This window comes from Ursus americanus, chromosome 3 (genome assembly GCF_024610735.1).
Source record: "Ursus americanus isolate L20-20 chromosome 3, mUrsAme1.1.p, whole genome shotgun sequence".
NCBI lineage: Eukaryota > Metazoa > Chordata > Mammalia > Carnivora > Ursidae > Ursus > Ursus americanus.
In genome coordinates, this window is record NC_142129.1 from 1608904 (window position 1) to 1629284 (window position 20381).

General features: G+C 46.9%; 1 protein-coding gene across 6 annotated transcripts in view; it reads right to left on the reverse strand.

Annotated features, from left to right (window-relative positions):
* Positions 1-14742, reverse strand: part of DNAJB6 (DnaJ heat shock protein family (Hsp40) member B6) — a 111545-nt gene extending 96803 nt beyond the window's left edge. For 4 of the 6 annotated variants that reach the window (XM_045792215.2, XM_045792219.2, XM_045792220.2 and 1 more), the window contains exon 1: positions 14584-14742. The gene's annotated coding sequence lies outside the window, so the exon portion shown is untranslated. The remainder of the gene's footprint in view (positions 1-14583) is intronic. The other 2 variants (XR_015723764.1, XM_045792218.2) reach the window with 1 other exon arrangement.
* Positions 14743-20381: the final 5639 nt, after the last annotated feature.

A 20381-nucleotide genomic window follows, 5' to 3' on the forward strand; every position in this document is an offset into this window, starting at 1 on the left:
TCCTGGCATTCTGGGATCGAGCCCCACATCAGGCTTCTCTGCTATGAGCCTGCTTCTTCCTCTCCCACTCCCCCTGCTTGTGTTCCCTCTCTCACTGGCTGTCTCTATCCTGTCGAATAAATAAATAAAATCTTTAAAAAAAAAAAAAAAGAAAGAAAAGGAGTAGTCAAGGGAAGAGAGATTCAGGAACCCCTTAAGGGTCACCCACTACAGCAATGAGATTTCGTTAACGGGGTTCCATGCACAACCACAATGAAAGCTTTTCTTCAATTTCTATTGAAAACAGTATTAAAAACGTTTTAATCCACATGATAACAAGTTTGTACTAGTGAGGTTACGTTCAGTTTAGTAATAATTCAGGCTGCGTTATTAGCCTATTCAGGAGGAAATGTGTCCCTGTCTCATGCCAGGCATTACAAGTACATATGGAATCACACCACAGCTGAGGGGCTCAAAGGAACAGTCAATCTGAATCCCCAGTTTGAGCAGAGAACTCGCCTATCAAGCTATGCTGTGAGTGTGGGAGCCAAACAATGCTATTCAAAGACATGCCTTACATCTCAACACTACCTCTTTAACAAATGCCAAAAAGATGAACAAGTTTTACCATAAATTCAAAAACATGCTCTATAAAGACAATAAAAGGAAAATACCCTAAGGTCTACAAATAAAGATCCAATGAGGCACTGAGGACCCTGGGCATCGCGTCGGGAAGCTGCAGAGCAGGCTCAAGTCCTGACACCACCGCGTCCACCCACAGTGTCAGCCCCAGGCTCAGTACCTCCCCCGCTCCCCGCCCGCGTCGGAGCAAGTAAGGGTAAGAGGAGTAAGTTAAACTTAACAAAATCCACCAATTATCGATGACTAACCTCAGAACTTTATACAAAATAAAATGCCATGTATACATCTGCATCGGTCATTTCCCTACAGAACGCGCTATTTTAAAATATTAACAGCATTTTCTAAAACAAGGATGTAAACCCATACACTAAACGTATGGCCAATTGTACAGTATAGGATAAAAGCAACCTGGAAACAGAAATACTACCCAATTCCAAAACAACTTTAACTGCTGCTAAACCAGAAGAGATGCAGATAAAATGAACATTTCACATACAGATTATTTCCTTATCCACAGATAAACTAATTCAAATATTTAATCAATAATTTTCCTAAAGCATCGAATACATTGATTCGCAAAAAAAACACCATGTGTGGCAACAAAACACTTAAAACGGCCTTTACCTACCTCCTAAGACCAGCCAACCGTCCTTGCTCCCCAGCTACAGCTACGAGAACTCTGAGAAGGGTCATGAGGCCCTCACCTAGGACTCCCGGGACCAACACACATGCCAGAGCCCTACATTCCCCATCTGGTCTCCCAGGGGCAACTGCCATTACAGGGGACAGGCAATACCAGAAAAATAAGAGCCCTTGGAGGGGCTGAGACACCCACCCACGTGCCTTCTCTTCTCAGGTGTACCCAGCATCAGGGAGGATTCCTCCCGCTATCTGCAGACACTGCCAGGAGAAAGTGGCTTCTCTCCTGCATTCAGGTGCCAAAAAAGAAGCAAACGTATGTCGAAGAGCCAACCATGTAAACTAAAGTACAGGTGCCCACAAAGGCCTCGGGCAGGTGGAAACTGCACCCAGCACACACGTGAAACTGCGTCTGCCTCACGGGGGTGAACTCTTCCCAACAGGCAGCCATTAACCCTGAAATCATTACAATGAAACAATCTGAAAGCTCAGTCCCTTGGTCACATTAGCCACATTTCAAGAGCCCCACAGCCACATGTGGCTACTGATCTCCACTCTGGAAAGCACAGGCAGACACCAGAGCTTACAGCCCATGGGGTTAGTCTAAAACAGCCTAACAGAAATCAATTCAAGATTAAAGGAAATTTAGATGAGGAGTGGGAAAAGAATTCTCTCACTACATAATCTTTTCTAGTGCAAATTCTGAAACTTCTCTCATTTCCCACTAACAGGACCTACTACTGTATTTTAAGGGAGCTACAGAAAAGCAACACTTTCTATTCTTTCAGTTAAGAACAAATACTTCTGGGGTGTCTGCCTGGCTCAGTCGAAAGAGCATACAACTCTTGACCTCGGGGCTCCAAGTTCAAGCCCCACGTTGGGCACAGAGATGACTTAAATGAATAAAAACTATTAAAATAAGGGGTGCCTGGGTGGCTCAGTCGTTAAGCATCTGCCTTCGGCCCAGGGCGTGATCCCAGGGTCCTGGGATCAAGCCCCACATCAGGCTTCTCTGCTAGGAGCCTGCTTCTTCCTCTCCCACTCCCCTGCTGTGTTCCCTCTCTCGCTGGCTGTCTCTTTAAAACAAACAAACAAATGCTTCTTAGGGCAACCAGTTTATTAATCCACGAAATTTCCAACAAAATCTGCCTGACCAAGGGAAAAAAATTAACTCCATCTCTTTAGTAAACCCACTAACCTAATCAGCATCAACCAAAAGGATTATACCTCCTCCAATAAGCTTCATAACCCACCATGCCAGGACTTCCAGAAACCATATCACACAGGTCACTGGTAGCTAAACACAAGTGAGTACCATCTCTCCCTCTGTTTTTTTTTTTTGTTTGTTTTTTGTTTTGTTTGTTTGTTTTAGATTTTATTTATTTATTTGACAGAGAGAGAGCTTGAGCAGAGGGAGCAGAGCAGCAGGCAGAGGAATAAGCAGACTCTCCCCGCTGAGAGGCTTAATCCCAGGACCCTGGGATCACGACCTGAGCTGATTTTAACCCACTGAGCCACCCAGGCTCTGCTCGATCTCTCAAATAAACACATAAAATTTTTAAAAATAAATAAATAAACCAAAGCATTCTGTTCTTCTAGAGGTCTGCCCTCAGGGGAAACTGTTCTACCAGAGCCCAATCTTCCTGGGGCAGGGAAATACCGAACTCCAGTCCCCTCGAGCCCTCCCTGGCTCGTGTGAGGGAGGGGAACTGGAAAACACTGGTGAAGTGGACCACAAGGCGAAGACCTACTCCTGGGACGGTGGAAACCTCCCTCTCCCCCCACCTGGCCTCCACATCACTGAAGGCCTGCAGGCAGCAGCTGCTTTTGCCCGGTCCATCACGCCCACCTCTAAACTAAACAATACAAGGCACACTAGAAGGCGAGACACAGTCTGACAAGCCTAACCAAGCATCAGGACAAGACAGACACAGCAGAAATGTTGGAATCATCAAACCAAGAATTTGGTAAAACTAGGATTAATACGCCAAGAGCTTAAATGGAAAACGTAGACACCTTGCTAGAATAGATGGGTAATGTAAGCAGAGGTGAAAATTCTAGGAGTGAAAAAGAAATGCCAGGGACCAAAACCCCAGCAAAAATGAGGAATGCCTTTGATGAGCTTATTTGCAAACTGGGCATGGCTGAGGAATCCGACAGAATGATGGGAACTCGGAAAACTGGACAAGGGGAAAAGCAGACTGACGATGGCATGCCAACAAGCTGTGGGACGAGCAGGGACCGGAGTGGGAGAAAGGAGTGGAGACAGTGCTCTGAAGCATCAGTCAGCTCTGAAGCAATGGAAAGCAATAAATGACTGACAACTTCCCCCAAATTCATGTCAGGCACCAAACTACACATCCAGAAGATCAGAGATCACCATGTGGGATAAATGCCAAGAAAAACGACACTTCAGCATTATCACGCTCCAACTTCAGAAAATCAAAAACAAAAAAATCTTCAAAGAAGCTAGAGGGAAAAAACACCTTACCTATAAGGAAACAAATATAAGAATTGCACCCATGCAAGAAAGAAAAGAGTGAAATAGTTTTACGGGGGCGGGGGGGGGATGAACGGGACAGGGATGGACACACCAACCAACCTCCAATTCTGCAGCCTGCAAAATTATCCTTCAAAAGTTAATAAAGACTGTCTCTGACCAACAAAAATTGAGGGACTTAGTTGCCAGTAAATCTGCCTTGCAAGAAATACTAAAAGTCCTTCAAAGAGAAGAAAAGGGATAGGAGAAAAACTCAGATCAACCCAGACCAATATAAGCAGCATTAGAGAAAGGGTAAGTGGCTATAAAATAAACTTTCTCTTATTCTTAATTAATCCAACAGAGAACAGTTCAAATTAACAGCAATAATGTACTTCTGCGAAGACATGTGTTTAGGTGTAAGTGGAGTGAACAGAACTCCACCGAAGGAGGGAAGAATGAGGAGCTGCTGTCATAAGGCACCTGTCACGTGACTGTGCACTTAGGTTAGCTGTAAACATACAACCAGTAAAAAAGGTAAAAAGGGTAACATGCTAAAGAAAGAAAATGGAATCACCAGCAAAAGCCATGAACATGAACAATTTGTCTGATGTTAATCCAACTAAATCAACAGTCGCCGCGGACGGACATCAACGGCCTGAATAAAGCACTCTGAAACCCGCCTGAAACAATGTCTCCTGTGCTACTGACTGACCCACTCCATTCTCAGCCAGCCTCCTCTCAGACACCCTGCCACGCCATGGGCTTTGCCCACTCGCCCAGCTAACCACATCCGAAACCCAAGAGCTCCTAAGAGTTAACCCCCTCCCCCAACCTCCATTAACTATTCACCTACTAACCCACCAGTTACCCCCTCTATCTCCCCTACTTTTCCCTCTCCCCACCTAACTCCCATTTAACAGACTTTACCAATTTCTGGTCTGATTTGTACTTTTCATGCCTCTCACCTCCAACATTTTAAAAAATCAATTTATTAATGGGTATGCTGTAATATCCACAAAAACCACAAGTTAGAAATGCTAGTTATTTTTTTCTGCAACAATTTGGATGAAAAAAGTTTCATTAGTTTACTACCAAAAACTATCACGCACATCATCTTGCAGGGGACACAGCAGCAAAGGCTGGCACCTGATTTCATCCTATGTGCAAACCAGACTTCGCCTTCTGTCTGCACTCTGGCCTGAGTGTATCCTTTGCCTGGAATGCTTACCGTGTGCCCCTCCCAGGTGCATTCTTCATCCACACCCAGAGTCAAGGTTACCTCCTCACCTGAGGACACACTTCCAGGTAGCCTTCTTGACACTGGCTTGCATCTTGTACATGCCTCCATTACAACGTCCATCAGCTTCTCATACCCATAGGCTCCTTGAGGGCAGGACCCACACCATATTACCTTTAGAATCTCAGTAATCCATCTCCCGACAAAAAATGAGGCTTACTGAACTAGTAGGTCCAGAGTTACTCTGCACTACAGAACTTCAGGGAACTAGTGAAGTTCCTTTATGTTCCTTATGTTCCAATAGGTGAATAAGCTGAAGATGCAGCTGTTCCTCAGTATGTATGCTACTCGGTAATGTGAACGTCGGTGCACAGAGGGTCTGCAGTCCCTAATTAAACCTTCCAAAGGTTTCGCTTTTACGGAGACTTCAGCAAGTTAGCAAAAATCTGACTGGCTGTCACTTAGTCTAGACCAGGATCTTTTTCAGGTTAGGTGGGTCAGTAACACTCTGAGGACTCTCCGGAGGCCATCACGACCTAGTTGCCTGAAGGTCAATTCTTGTGCCAACATAGGAAACACCCCATTTTTCCCAATCTGTGTTCAGCCAAACGACACTGCATGTGACTTGAATGCACCCGCTGCCTATAAGGCTAAACCCAGGCAGTGAAAGCCATTTAAATTAGCATCTAATTAAACTTTTCAGAGAGCACCCAAAGTTGAATGTGGCAAGTAAAAAATACAAGTATAGGGGCGCCTGGGTGGCACAGCGGTTAAGTGTCTGCCTTCGGCTCAGGGCGTGATCCTGGCGTTATGGGATCGAGCCCCATATCAGGCTCCTCTGCTAGGAGCCTGCTTCTTCCTCTCCCACTCCCCCTGCTTGTGTTCCTTCTCTCGCTGGCTGTCTCTCTCTGTCAAATTAATAAATAAAATCTTTAAAAAAAAAAAAAATACAAGTATAAAAGTATAAAGGTGTTAAGCCACACAGCCGTCATCACACTGCAATATACGAATGTATAAAGCCAACACACACACCTCCAACGTACATAATATGCCAATCTCATCTCAAAAAAATTAAAAATAAAGAATTCAGGATTAAATCATCACAATGAGAAAACATAAGTAACACAAGAACACACACGGGGATGTGGAGGCAACCAGAGCAGAGTTCCCCATCTGCTGGAGAGCAGCCAGCTGACGCTGCAGAGGCCCTTGGGCGGCTCAGACACCGGTGGCGCAGCTTCTGTGCTTACGGTGAGAACGGTGCCAGGGGGCACGGGCACTGTGGACAGTGAATACCCGGACACAGCTGACACCGGAGCCCGTCCTGTGTCAAGCACTAGCTCAGACACCAGAAGGGCAGGACTACTGTCCTTATTTCTGCGTCAGCAAAGCTGAGGACCCGAGCCAGTACCCACCCAGGGCCGAGAGCTGCCCACCCCAGTGCTGCTGCACCAGGGGTCCAGATCAGACCCCAGCCCTCCACGCAGGCACTGCCCTTGTCACCACCACGCTGTCGCACAAGCGTCTCATGAGGTGCGTGGGTACGTGTAGGACTTTCTGGGACAGAAAAATGTGTAGGATGCTGCCTACCCACCTTCCACAAAGGCTGCACCAATTTACATCCTAACCGGGGTCAGCAGCCTGAGTTTCCCCAGCCCTCGGACACAACACTAACCTGTTTGAACTTTCCAACCGGTTAAGTGACGCTTGCTCTGTTCTGCACCCACAAAGCGAAGCACCTTTTAATGTTCAAGAGCTATCTGACGTGCTTCCCCCTGAACTATCAGGTCTACGTCCTTCGCCCATTTTTCCACCTAACTGTTGGCCTTCGTGATTTTTATTTTTTAACCATACAAAGGCCCCTAGAAACCAAGCTTTAACTATTCCCCAGCTGGGTACCACACATTGCTAGGGCTGAAAACAAGTGGTCAGTCAATACAGAGTGCTCCTACCCACGTAAGACGGAGTACAACTAGACTCTGCAAGAGTCTGGGAAGTACAGGGCAGGCACCACAATCTGCCAGCGCAGGGGCTCCAGAGAAAGGAGCACGTACAAACAGAAACCTATAAAGATGGCGGCCTACAGAGTCCTACTATGCATGGGGAAGGAATAAAACTTCTCTGAGGATTCTTAGGCCCGATCCAAAAGATGCTCTCTCACCTAACACTGTTGGCCTATGAATCTGCATTTTAAACAAGCACCTCAGCTGAGCGATACAAGTACTGATCTACAATACAAACCCAAGGTTGCCAGTCTACTTATCAGAAGGAATTCTGACTAGGCCAAATTAACAAAATATTTAAATGTTATTGCATGCCCAATATATGCCCGATACTGTATATCCTCATCTCATCTTCTCAAGGAGAAGCCTGCACCCATGACGCTGTACCCAAATGATCATGGACTAGTTTCTCTCTAGAAAGATGAGTTCCTACTTCATTTAGGCTACATTTCAACAGTCCTGTCAACACAGACACAAATCCTGTGGTCTAAAGCTTTGGCTCATCTGAGAAGACAGCTGCTGGAGTAAAGAGATTAGTCCTCACAACGCACCTGCCCACTAAGTGTGAATGCCTTCTCCTTCCCAGATAGTCTTTGGATTAAGGGTCTCTTTCGTCTTAACTCCTAAGGGTCCAACCCTGCCCATTAAGATTCTTGCTTTCTCCAAGTAGATGTTACAATTTTGAAAAATGAGCTGGGGTATAAACATACGCAGTACCCAAGATGCTCCCTCAGAGTGAAGACTGGTATTTCAAATACCATTTCCCTACTGTGGCTTGCTACTTTAGCCCATGTACCATGACCGGGATTCCGACACAGCGAGTTGTGATTCCCAAAGCAAAGCCAGCTACAATCTCCTACAATTATTCTACAGGTAAATTAAGCCATTATTATTTACGTTTACAAGTTTTATTACTAGAGAATTCTTGACGGTAGAATTCTGGGTAAACTAAGTCTGGTCCTTTTTTCTAAGTATCTGAGATTTCTCCTTTACTATCAAGAGGAAAAAAATGCATAGATTTTTCTTTCTTTTTTTTTTTTTTAATGTGTGCCCTTTGACCTACATCACTGGAATAGGGAGGTTTTTTGGTTTTTAAAGATTTTATTTATTTGACAAAGAGAAAGACAGCCAGCGGGAGAGAGAACACAATCAGGGGGAGTGGGAGAGGAAGAAGCAGGCTCCCAGTGGAGCAGGAAGCCTGATGAGGGGCTTGATCCCAGGACCCTGGGATCACGCCCTGAGCTGAAGCCTAATGACTGAGCCACCCAGGCGCCCCAAAAATGCATAGATTTCTCACCCAAACTGCCTTCACTAACTTTTATTCCTGGGTATCATTGAAGAAGTACCAGAAAGGCACTCTATGGGCTCCCAAACCTCTCAGTTACCTTCAAAAACTCACTTTATTCACTTTAAGACTTCCTCTGACCAATCTAACCACCTCATTTTCCTCTAAATACATGGATAATTTCTAAGAAGACAGCCCCTTGAATTAAGTACTCCTTATCATTTGCAAGCAACACTCTGCAGAAAAGGAAAAACTCTAGCTACAAAGAGAACACTCCTGCTCCAAAACAAAGATTTAAGTTCAATGTAACAAGATATCCAAGGACACCACTAAACCAGTACAAATTTACTACCCACTCCAAATACCACCTCCCCCTCCACCCCACCCCAGAAACAAGCCATAGACAGAAATGATCGCTGCGGGATAAGGCAAAGATGAGGAGACAGCATGAAGTTTGGTCTCAGAGAAAATGTGGGACCAGAACCCTCTCCTAATATTCCCTTCACCTAGAGGACCTTATGTGATTTCGGAGGCACTGCTTAGTTTCCGTGTACTCGTCCATGAAACCTCTCTACTATCGGCTCTGACTATAAATACATCCGTGTTATTTGATGAGCTATGTGAGGTGCTCCCGGGTGAGTTAGCTCTAAAAAGCCAAGCGTTCTGCACAGCTTAGTTGGCCCCCTGCAGTTACGAAACCTTGCTTTTACTATTTTCTAAAAGAGAGGGAAACCTCAAGAACTCATGTGCCCAATGTGACTGCTGCAAATACCTCATCCTCCTAGACGTCTACAGACCACCCGAGTCAAGGTCCTCAAGTGTGGTATACGACTTAGACACCTTCACATTCCGAGGTGTTGTTACTCTGTATCTCAAATGTTGGCCACCCACCAAATAAGAGGTTACTGGACAGAGGTGACCCTCTTTCCACAAGACCTTTCTCAAATATCTCTCCACCCAACCTCTAACAAACCTTGCTCTGATTGCGGGGGGGAAAAAACAAAAACCTCCTTTGTTCCTTTCCAGTATGAGACTCAACACTGAAAGTGGAGAAAACCCTCCTTCTTGCACAATGCCTTTTCTTATCCACCCACAGACTGCCGCTCATTATACAATATTTTAACAGAATTCGAGGGGAAGGTCATACATCCATTGAACACATTCCCCCTCTTTAACAACCCAGCAAATCAAAATACTCATTACTTCTACTAACTCAGAAAAAGGATAGGGACACTGGGCGGCTCAGTCAGTTGGTTAAGCATCTGCCTTCAGCTCAGGTCACGATCCCAGAGTCCTGGGATCAGTCCCGCATCCAACACCTTGCTCGGGGGGGAGCCTGCTTCTCCCTCTGCCTGCTCTGACTGTGCTTCCCCTGCTTGTGCAGGCTCTGACAAATAAATAAAATCTTAAAAAAAAAAAAAAAGGAATAATTGTAAAGAAACTTTTAATTTTTAAGATTTTATTTTCAAGTAATCTCCACACCCAACATGGGGTTTGAATTTACAACCAACCAGAGATCAAGAGTCACACTCTCTACCCACTAAGCCACCCAGGTGCCCCAAGGAACCATTTTTTTAAATGTTGAATTCTTATGTGGCATCAAGCTAATTTAGTGTAATGCTGTTTGCTTAATGGAAATGAAAGCCCGCAAGATGTTTAACAAGAAACAAATCTGGGGACATCTGGGTGCCTCAGTCAGTTAAGTGTCTGCCTTGAGGGTCCTGGGACGGAGCCCTGCATCAGGCTCTCTGCTCAGCGGGGAGACTGCATCTCCCTCTCCTTCTACTGCTCCCCCTCTGCTTGTGCTTTCTCTGTCAAATAAAATCTTTTAAAAGGGAGGGCAAAGGAGGAAAAGAAGAGAAGAGAGAAGAGAAACAGATCTGGAGGAATTTCCTATGTGTCATTTCTTTACCTGAGAATTCCCATAAGAAAACATGGGGGGGAGGGACTCAGAGAAGTGAACTACTATCACTCCTTATCACAAACCATCCACTTGTATATCTATCTTGTTACCCAGTATGCCCTCAAGTATTCCTGAAACAAACAAGGAAACTACTTCCATTGAACTCAAGATCTGAGACCACTGATTGCCAAAACCGGTTATCAACTGTTAGACACTTAACAGGCACAACTAATTTCCTTTCGTTAAAATAAAATAGACACATGCAAGTACCCAGTCCTGGTACTTGTGAACTCAAACTGGATATTTTTGCCCCCAACTTTCCTAAAGTCTGGATTCCATTATTAATCACAGGGGGTAATCAGGACAAAGAGAAACCATGAAGAATCCAAACCAAACACGGTTTTCTCAGCACTGTGGGTCTGGGACGACGCCTTAGGCACAAAAGGAGCACAGAGGTGATGATTCCAGGACTACCCTAGAGGAACACACAGGAAGGTCCTATAACCCTGTTGCTGGTTTAAAGGAGAATAAGAATTTTAAAGGGTACAAATCACATGCTACCAGAAGAAATCACCCTTCCAAACACAACCAATCCTTGCAACTGAACTTAAGAATCCTAAAATAACTGGAGTATTTTGATAAACAAATACATGCCAAAAAAATCAAACAACCACCCACCACCTCACAACCCATGAAGTTCTACTGCCTCACAACCATCCGTGGTGGCTGCTGTGTTTTACTTAGGATGGCCAAAACTCCTTACCAATGTTGAGAGGGTAAAAGTTTCGAGAAAACCAAGCTATGCCCAAATAAGCAAGAGCTTTTGAAACAAGGTATTAGAGGTATAAATAAAACAAACTGCTTTCCACTTTGACATATAATACAACCCTTAGAAATTTAACTACCTTTATAATTTTTTTCAAGATTTTATTTTTAAGTAATCTCTATACCCAACATGGAGCTCCAACTTAAGACCCTGAGACCAAGAGTTACACACATCACTGACGCAGCCAGCCAGGAGCCCCCAACCTTTATAATTTCTTTTTCAGAAATTAATTTTCCCCACCTTAAAAATGAGGTAGTTAAAGAAATAGTAAGAAAAATAATAGGTATTTTTAAACTTACTTCTTTCGTAGGTAGGATATTAATACAAAAGGGTCAACTGTGATTATGCATGCCTCCCTAAAAACACGAAGTTTGAAAAACACCTATAATCCATACATAATAAAAGCATCAAAGTTATCCAAGCTGAGTTACCCATTAAGTCATTTCCTCCAATTAGGTTTTAAATGGTCTTTCCACACCACCTGGCCAACTCAGTTGGAAGAACATGTGAGGACTCATCATCCTGGGGTTGTTAGTTCAAGCCCCAAGTTGGGGGTAGAGATTACAATCAATCGTCCTTCCATACCTACATTATCATTTCTACCACTATTCTTATCTTCACCAACCTTGCTGTTCTTCTCTTTACCTCCTGAATTTGAAGTTCTCACAAATCCTATTCATCAAAGGACAGCATTTGTTATTCCTTGCCACTGTCCCCATCCTAATTCCCTAATAAACCTGCAATTACACCCATGTCACCACTAGGTGGTGTCCTGGACAAATTAAAAGCAAACCAGATTTCTGACACAGACCACCCCCACTCAGTTCCAAGATAAAAGCAAAAAAAAGGGGGGGGGGCTTTTGTATATTCTGTTAAAATATCAACTTACAAATAGAGGCTGATTCCATTCACTTGATCCTTACCAACAGACATCAGAAAAGGTATGTAATCACCCTTAAGCATTAACCAACACAGCAGCTGAGCTTTAATGGGCAGGCCCATCAACTGTACCCTCAATGGAAGGTACAGGAAACATCACCAAGGTGACACAGTCAGCATTACATTGCAACCCTGAAAAGCTGAATTTAAAATAACTCACTGAGGGCGCCTGGGTGGCTCAGTCAGTTAAATGTCTGCCTTCTGCACGGGTCATGATCTCAGAGTCCTGGGATAGAGGTCCAGATAGGTCTCCAGGCTCAGCAGGGGAGTCTGCTTCTCCCTCTGCCTCTGTCCCTGCCCACGTGCTCTCTTTCACTCACCCTCTCTCTCTCTCTCAAATAAATAAAATCTTTAAAAAAAAAATAAATGAGTTTTAAAGTGCATATGCATACACCATCCCACCCCAAACCTGGTTTTTGAGTTTGCTAGGTCGGAAACTACTGAGGGTGGGAATTTGTATTGTATTTGTAACAATTGTATTTGTTTAAAACTGTCCAAAACGACTTTTAATACAGGGGAAAATGGGGGCGCCTGGGTGGCACAGCGGTTAAGTATCTGCCTTCGGCTCAGGGCATGATCCCAGCGTTATGGGATCGAGCCCCACATCAGGCTCCTCCGCTATGAGCCTGCTTCTTCCTCTCCCACTCCCCCTGCTTGTGTTCCCTCTCTAGCTGGCTGTCTCTATCTCTGTCGAATAAATAAAGAAAATCTTTAAAAAAAAAAAAAATACAGGGGAAAATGGTTCTCCTCTTTAATTCTTACGCCTACAAAAAATAATGGGTTTGCTGAAAGAGAAAAGCTATTGTATGCCATTTAACTGCAGGTACACTGTCATTCCATGTCCATAATTTAGTCTTCAGAATATTACTCAAACAATACTCCCCACCCAGCCCTCCAGATAAGTCTGTCCTGCAGCCAGAAATACCTCTCAAGTATACCAATGTCAAATCAAGAAAGTAAATTTAAAACACTGATGTTCTGGGCGCCTGGGTGGCTCCGTCAGTTAAACGGCTGCCTTCAGCTCAGGTCATGCATGATCTCAGAGCCTTGGAATCGAGCCCCACGACGGGCTCTCTCCTCAGCGGGGAGTCCACTTCTCCCCTCTCAGTCTCCATCTGTGTTCTCTCTCTTTCAAATAAATAAATAAAATCTTTAAAAAACAAAATAAAACACTGATGGTATTTTCTTTGAAAACGGTGAATTCATCTTAAATTCTTTAAAGCCTCCTAAACTCCCAATCTTGCCATCTTCCACAGCAACAAGTTGAGGCTGCTTTGGCCCAACTCAAAATCCAACTTCTTAGCCTGCACACCTACAAACCACTACACCAAGCAATTTACTTCCCGAATTCACGTGTGCGTAAGCTAGAACATTCCACAGCTCACTATATAATATGCATAAAAGGCACTCATCTTTTCGTTACACAGCATACAAATACCCAAAAATGCGAAAAGTCTAAATTTACCAGAAAGGATCTGAGGGTGGGGTGGAGCCTGGGAGAGACAGGAGGGAAATACATAGTACTGAAAACACTTTTGATGAGCGTAATTACTAGAAAAAAATGATTAAACCTGAAAAATAATCAGCAAAAAGTCAAATGGTAAGGTTTTGTTATCTTTCCTTTTGTTGGTCGTTTAACCCGACACTTTACTAACTCAACTCCAAGTCTTCTCAGATGCCAGCCAAAACTGAAACAGAAACGCTGAGAAACGCAGCGGCCGCGATCCTCCGTGGTGGTGACCTTCGCCCACGGGCACTTCCCTTCCGAGCTTACGTGAGAAAGGGACAAGGTTTACATCTCTTACTAACAACCACGACTCCCTCAGAAAACCTTCTCGAGGCAACACAAAGTCTGCAATTGACTCTTCCTGAGTCAATTCTTTCCTTACTTGGGCAAAAGTTGATATAAACTTCAGTCTATAATATAAACTACGGTACACTTCGAAGTCAAACAAACCAAACTGACTTTTTCGGCTGAAATCCAGGCATTTTGCTCAACAACAAACTTTTGGAAAATCACAGGGAAGTTCCGGGAACGCGGCTTCGCGTCTCCTGGAGCCGCTTCCTGGTCTCCGTGCTTCGCAGCGCTGCCTCCCGCGAGGCTTCCACTCTTTTTGCAAACCTACCTCGTTTCTGGCTCTAGGATCATCCACGTGGGGCTTTAAAAAAAAAAAGCAATAAGGAGCCCCTCACGCAGCAGGGCCCCTGCCGCTGCGGAGCCCGAGCTCGGGCCCGCGCCCGCGCCGGCCACCCGCGCTCCGCACGGGCCTTGGCCCAACCGCCGGCGCGGGGCGGGCCAAGGGCGAATGCCGCTCCCGACTCCCAGGGCCTCCGGCCCCGCACCGGATCCCCGTGCGCCCCGGCCCGACGCCCACCCCCGAAGCTCCCGGCCTCACGGCCAATGCCGGGGACCCGACGTTCACCCCCCGACCCCCGACGTCCACCCGCGGCCGCAACCCCCGCGCCCCCCGCCTGACGCCCACCCCGACCCCACAACGGGCCCTGGCCACCGACAGGCATCCCAGGCAGACACCCACCCCGAAACCCCGGCCCCACAGCAGGCCCCAGGTCCCCGACCTCCGGCCCGACCTCCCTCACCGGCCCCACACTGGCCCGAGGCCCGACCCCCGCCTGCGGGCTACCCTCACCGAGGACAGGGAGCTGGTGGCGGGCAGGAGGTGCGGCGGGGCGGCGGCCCGGGTCCCCTCGGCTCCGGCACGGCGGCGCTGGCAGCGGCGGCGGCGGCGGCTCCTCGCGCTTTCCTTTCTCTCCTTTCTCCGACAACAAACAGGAAGTGCGTCACGCGGCGGCGGCGCGGCGACGTGCACTTCCGCCCGGCCCTGACGCCGCGCATGCGCCCCGCCCCGCCCGCCTTCCCGAAGGTTCGTCGAGGCCGGACTTCAGGCGGGGGTGGAGGGGAGGAGCTCCCGCGAGTGCTGTCCCGCGCCCCCCGATGCGGGCTGCGGCGGCCTGTCGTGGAGGCCTGTCCCGCGCCTCTGCCTCCGCCGTGGTCCGGCCCGCCGAGGCCGCCAGCAACCTTGGCTGGCGGGGAAACCCGCGGCCCGGGACAGGCCTCTTTGACGTTGATTTAGCCTAGGCGGTCATGTTTAAGAAACCGCAGGCACAGGTGTCGGTCTGAGCGGAAGCGATCCCTTTGTAAGCGGCCGTTGCTGGACAGAGGGGACGTCGGCGTCCGAGCGTGTCCCCTCCAGTAGCAGGAAGAGAGGGTGACCTCGGCTCTGGAGAGCGCAGACCTGCCCCGCCTGCTGTGCTGCTCCAGCTCCCCTCCTGGAACCGACCCCCAGCCCCACCCCTGCGTGCTGTGCCTCTGCGGCTCGGCTCCTGGAATTGAGCCCCCACCCCCACCTCTCCTCCCCTCCTGGAACTGACTCCCCACCCCAGCATCTTCGGGTTTCCGCTCACGGGCGGTGTTGAAGGCGGGGTCTTGGGCCATTTCAGTGAGCAGCTCGGTTTTCCTGGGGGTCTCCTATGTGTGCAGAAGGTGCACACATTGTTAGACTTCTGTGGGCTTTCCTCCTGTTACTGGGTCTTAGGTCCGTTTAATTAGTAAAGGAGCAAAGAACAACTCTTCTCCCCCACTCCGCCAACTGATCTAAGCTCTTGGGATCCTTTAGTAAAAGATACTTTCAACGCTTTTCATTTATAACATCTGATTAATAACCTTCACTATAGGCATCTGGAAGGCTTAAGGAGCCCTGGCTCTCGTTTTTCCTACTCTGGGGGCTGAGCTCAGGCTGCCCAAGCTCGGCCTCTCTGGCATGAAGATTATTTTGAGCTGAAGGCAATGGAGAGACCCTGTGAGCTCAACATAACTTTTTGCCCCTCCCTTAATTGCATGGAAGAATCTAAACTGGGAGTCTTTCCAAGAACAGTGGTTATTACCAGAGATAAATTTTATCTGAGTGACCCATCGAATGGCAGGACAAACATCTAATTAGCAAACGTTTGCTCTTTTTCTTATTGCCCTGTGAATTACATTCCTTCCCTTCAAAGTCCCAGACCCTTACCTTTTTCTTAATTCGGGATGATATATATACCTCATTTTGTCTGACTTGTCTCTGGAATTTCCATGTCTCTGTGGATGCCCCATGTGTAAACTACTAAATTTGATTTTTTTTCCTGCTAATCTATCCCATGTTAATTTGATCCTTAATCCAGGTAGAAAAACCTTGAAGAGAAGAGGAATTCTTGCTCCCTGGCACTACTTAAAAACAAAAGATTGTTTGGGGCGCCTGGGTGGCTCAGTCTTTAAGCGTCTGCCTTCGGCTCAGGGCATGATCCCACGTTCTGATCCTGGCGTTCTGGGATCGAGCCCCACATTGGGCTCCTCCGCTGGGAGCCTGCTTCTTCCTCTCCCACTCCCCCTGCCTGTGTTCCCTCTCTCGCTGGCTGTCTCTCTCTCTCTGTCAAATAAATAAAATATTTTTTAAAAAATTGTTTTATATTGTGTATATTCTTTTCTTGTGTTTCTTAAACATTCATTGTATCACTACACCATAGTTTTTAGCAAGTGACCTGTTAGCAAAAGAAAACAAAAAAAATTATTTATCTGAGTCAGTTTCCTAGTCTTTCTTTTAGTAGGTTATATAAATGGTTAAAAGGAAGGAATAATACAATATTTGCTTTTGGTATGGACACCTCATGATAAAACCCAAGATAATCTCAGCAGAGAATGGAATTTCATTCAGGTATATGCACAGTTTGGCACTGTCACATGTAAGGGTATATACCAGCCGCTGATGGAGTTTCAGGTCCCTTCCAGTGTTGACAGTACTATCATGTGACATTTCATGTTTAAATAAGTCCCTACAGCAAGTGTGAGCTAATCTTGAAATGCAGACAGGACAGAAACATGAATTTTAAATAGTAAGTGGCAGGCTAGCCATAAATAACTTGTTCATCCTCCCTCCAAAAAAAAATAATAATAATATTTATTGAAACATCTGTCAGTGCAGTGAACTGTATTATCAGAAAAACCAAGTAGGAAAAAAAGAAAGAAAGAAAATGTAGAAAAACAAGGCTCCCGCCCTGATGGGATCCACATGGTGCTGCGGGTGAACAGGAATAAACATTAAATGATATGACACTAAATGACATTAAATGACATGGCAATATTTAAGTGACTCTTAAAAAAACTTTTAAGTAAACAACAGGAAGGATATTTCAAAATAAGATTGAGAATTTATTCCAAAGTTAATGTTAGCCCAGATGGTGATGCTATTGGAAACCCCAGGCCAGAGTGCAATCACCTCAAAATGGAACAGCAAGGACTTAAACTGGGGTGAAGCACAGTTAGAGCAGCGTAAGGAGGCAGAGCGCCAGCACGAAGTCAGCCTGCGGGGACAGGGGAGCGCCTGTGTCCGCTCGCCCGGACAGAGGCTTCGAACCCCAAGGACGGGACGTAATTGCCTGTGTGGACGGCAAGGACTTTACCCCTTATCTGGTGGGAAAGGGAAGCCAAGCACAGACACAACTGTGGTTTGCAGGATGGGTAGGAGAGTAGGGGGACTTCACGACCTGGTTCCCTCATCTGTAAAATGGAGATGAAAGGCTTGTGGTGAGGGGTGATCGGACGCGCTCATCTCAGCCTGGCTCAGAGCAACAGTCAGTGAATGAGAGCTCTTCTATGTCACGGCCTCTTTGAAAAACTGATGAAAGGTACAAACTTCTCCCCAGAAAAACATGCACGTGACAGGAAGGAATCCGCAGACAGCACACACACCCTGCCCAGCCCAGCCCAGAGTCCAAGAACCCAGCCGAAGGTCCTCAATGCCAGCTTGGCAATTTTTATCAAACTGTGAAATTCATGTTTGATTCAAGAACAACGTTTATAGAAATTTCCCTAAGGAAATAAATGCAGGAAAGAGAAAAAAGGGTACATACAAGGTTATCAATCACAGCTTTGCAAACAACCAGCTCCTCCTTACCAGGAAGTACCAGGCCAGCCATAAAGATAATTTTTATATATTTGAGAGAAAGAGTGAGAGAGAGAGAGCACAGGAGCAGGGGCAGAGCCCAATATGGGCCTTGAGTCCAGGCCCCTGGGATCACGACCTGATCTGAAGGCAGACACTTAACCAACTGAGCACCCAGGCGCCCCAATGTTGTTCTATTTCTTAACAACCAACATTGTTGTCAAAGATACATTAAGATAGTGGGTATAATATGAAACCGTCTTTATAAAATTATATTCGTGTGTGTGTGTGTGTGTGTGTGTAGGTGAAAAGTGACCTCAAACTTTCCAGTGGGTTCTTCTCTCCAGCGGGTCTCTTGGCTGGGGCGGAAGACCCTGAGCGCCAAGCATCACCCTGGTGGGAAGTGAAACTACCCCCTGGAGCATAAGGACTGCCCTGGCCCAGTGAGACCCCTGCGTGATTGACTCCAAGACAGGGATCCGGTTGACCTTCAGTGCCTGCGGGCACGGACCCACCCTTCTTTGCCCCACACTTTGCTTATATAAACCCAGAAGTAGTTCTAGCATTTCGTGGAGTCTTTGAGAGACACTAGACCGCTGTCTTCCCAGCGTTGGCCTCAGTGAAATAAATTCCTTTCTTCTTTCACTGCCACTCGTCTCTCTACCCTTGGATTTTGTCAGTGAAAAGTGGCCGAACCCAGTGTGTTTGGGAGCCCCGGAACCAGGTGCTCACGCACCCCCCAGGCCCAGCTACATTACGGGTAAGAGGCTTCTCTGAGGAGAAGAGCATCAGTGTCAAAGTTCACAAGCTTCCCCGATGACAGTGGGCAGCCAAGGACCGGGGCGGACAGTGGAGGCCTTGCAGAAAGGGCATGCAGCCCTAATGTGTGGTCACCAGACTTTTTCATTCCTTCTGTGACATCTCAAGTCGCAGCACATTATAACCTCTGCAGCCCAGGGTCTGCTTTGCAAGTGAAAGGGGACCTTGAGGAATGAGTGCGGGGCAGAGTTCGTACTGAGGGGCAAGCAGCCTGCCGGGGGTCCCTAGAAGAACGGAGTCACTTTAGAAGGAGACAAATCATGCTGGGACAACAAAAAAACCACGATGCTGACAGCTTTGGAAGTGTTCTGCACTCCACAAGGGCAATCATGAGGATCTGTGCTTGACCAGACATGGTAGGATCAAGGAAAGGGGAGATAAACTCGATTCCATACAGGAAAGGTTTCTAACCAGGAGGAGTTCCCATCACAGACACTGGGTGATGAAGGGGAGGGGCCGGTGTGGGCGCGAGAAGAGTGAAGCTGTGGGCCCTGAGGACAGAGGAGTGGTGAAGGGGGTGTAACGAAAACTACGGGGAAGACCATGTCACCAGTTATTACCTGGGGCTTCAAAGACCCCCTCAAAGCTGAACTTGTTAGGAATGAGTCGGACGGTCAGGGCCGGGGTCCCCAACAAGAAAATATGGAGTGAGGGGTGCCTGGGTAGCGCAGTTGTTAAAGCGTCTGCCTTTGGCTCAGGGCGTGATCCCGGCATTCCGGGATCGAGTCCCACATCGGGCTCCTTTGCTGGGAGCCTGCTTCTTCCTCTCCCACTCCCTCTGCTTGTGTTCCCTCTCTCGCTGGCTGTCTCTGTCAAATAAATAAATAAAATCTTAAAAAATAAAAATAAAAAAGAAAAGAAAATATGGAGTGAGAGCTGAGAGAAACAGCACGGACACCCCACCATGCAGCTTCGACAGGAACCAACTAGCTCTGCTCTGCAGCCTCTGCAGAGAACACTTCTGCAAAACATCCTTAATCAAGACAATTAGCCACAAGGCGTGTGTCCCCATCGATGTGGAAAACAAAGGCAGAAGGAGACACGGACAAAAGTAAATGTTCTGATTGCCTACAGCCCGCTGACAAATACGTGAGGCAGGCAGAGTACGATGCTCCTCCAGGAAGCTCCGTCTCAATGTGAGCGCTCTGCTGGGGGGAGAAGCAGCCAGGTCTCGGGTATCCTGCGAGTCTTCTCTACAGCGTAGGAAAGTCCTTTCGGAACTTCCCTTATCTTTACTGCCCCCAACCCCCAAGTATATGATCAATTACAATCACTTCCCAGGGCGGCAGCAGCTCCTGCCTACAGGTCCTGTCCCCGCATTTAAAAAAACCATTGTGCACCAAAGACATCTCAAGAATTTTCTTGGCCGTTGGCTCCGGACTCCAGCAAACCTCACCAAAAAACACTCAAAAACTACATCACCTAGCACGGGCAAGGGGCAGTTAAGACCTAAGCCCCCAGATGTCAGCCAAAAAAACCTCATCAGCATGTGGACAGGAACCTAATAGGTGGACAGATGCGAGATCAAAGCCCTGATTGGCATGACTCAGCACACCCTGCTTGCTTAAGAAAGTTCCAGGAAGAGCTCATAACACCCCCGAACTTGGAAACTCCAACAGCAACCCTCTCGGGCCCCTCTCTCTCCGGGAGCTTTGTACTATGGCTCAGCGCACGCTGGTTTGCCGCCCACC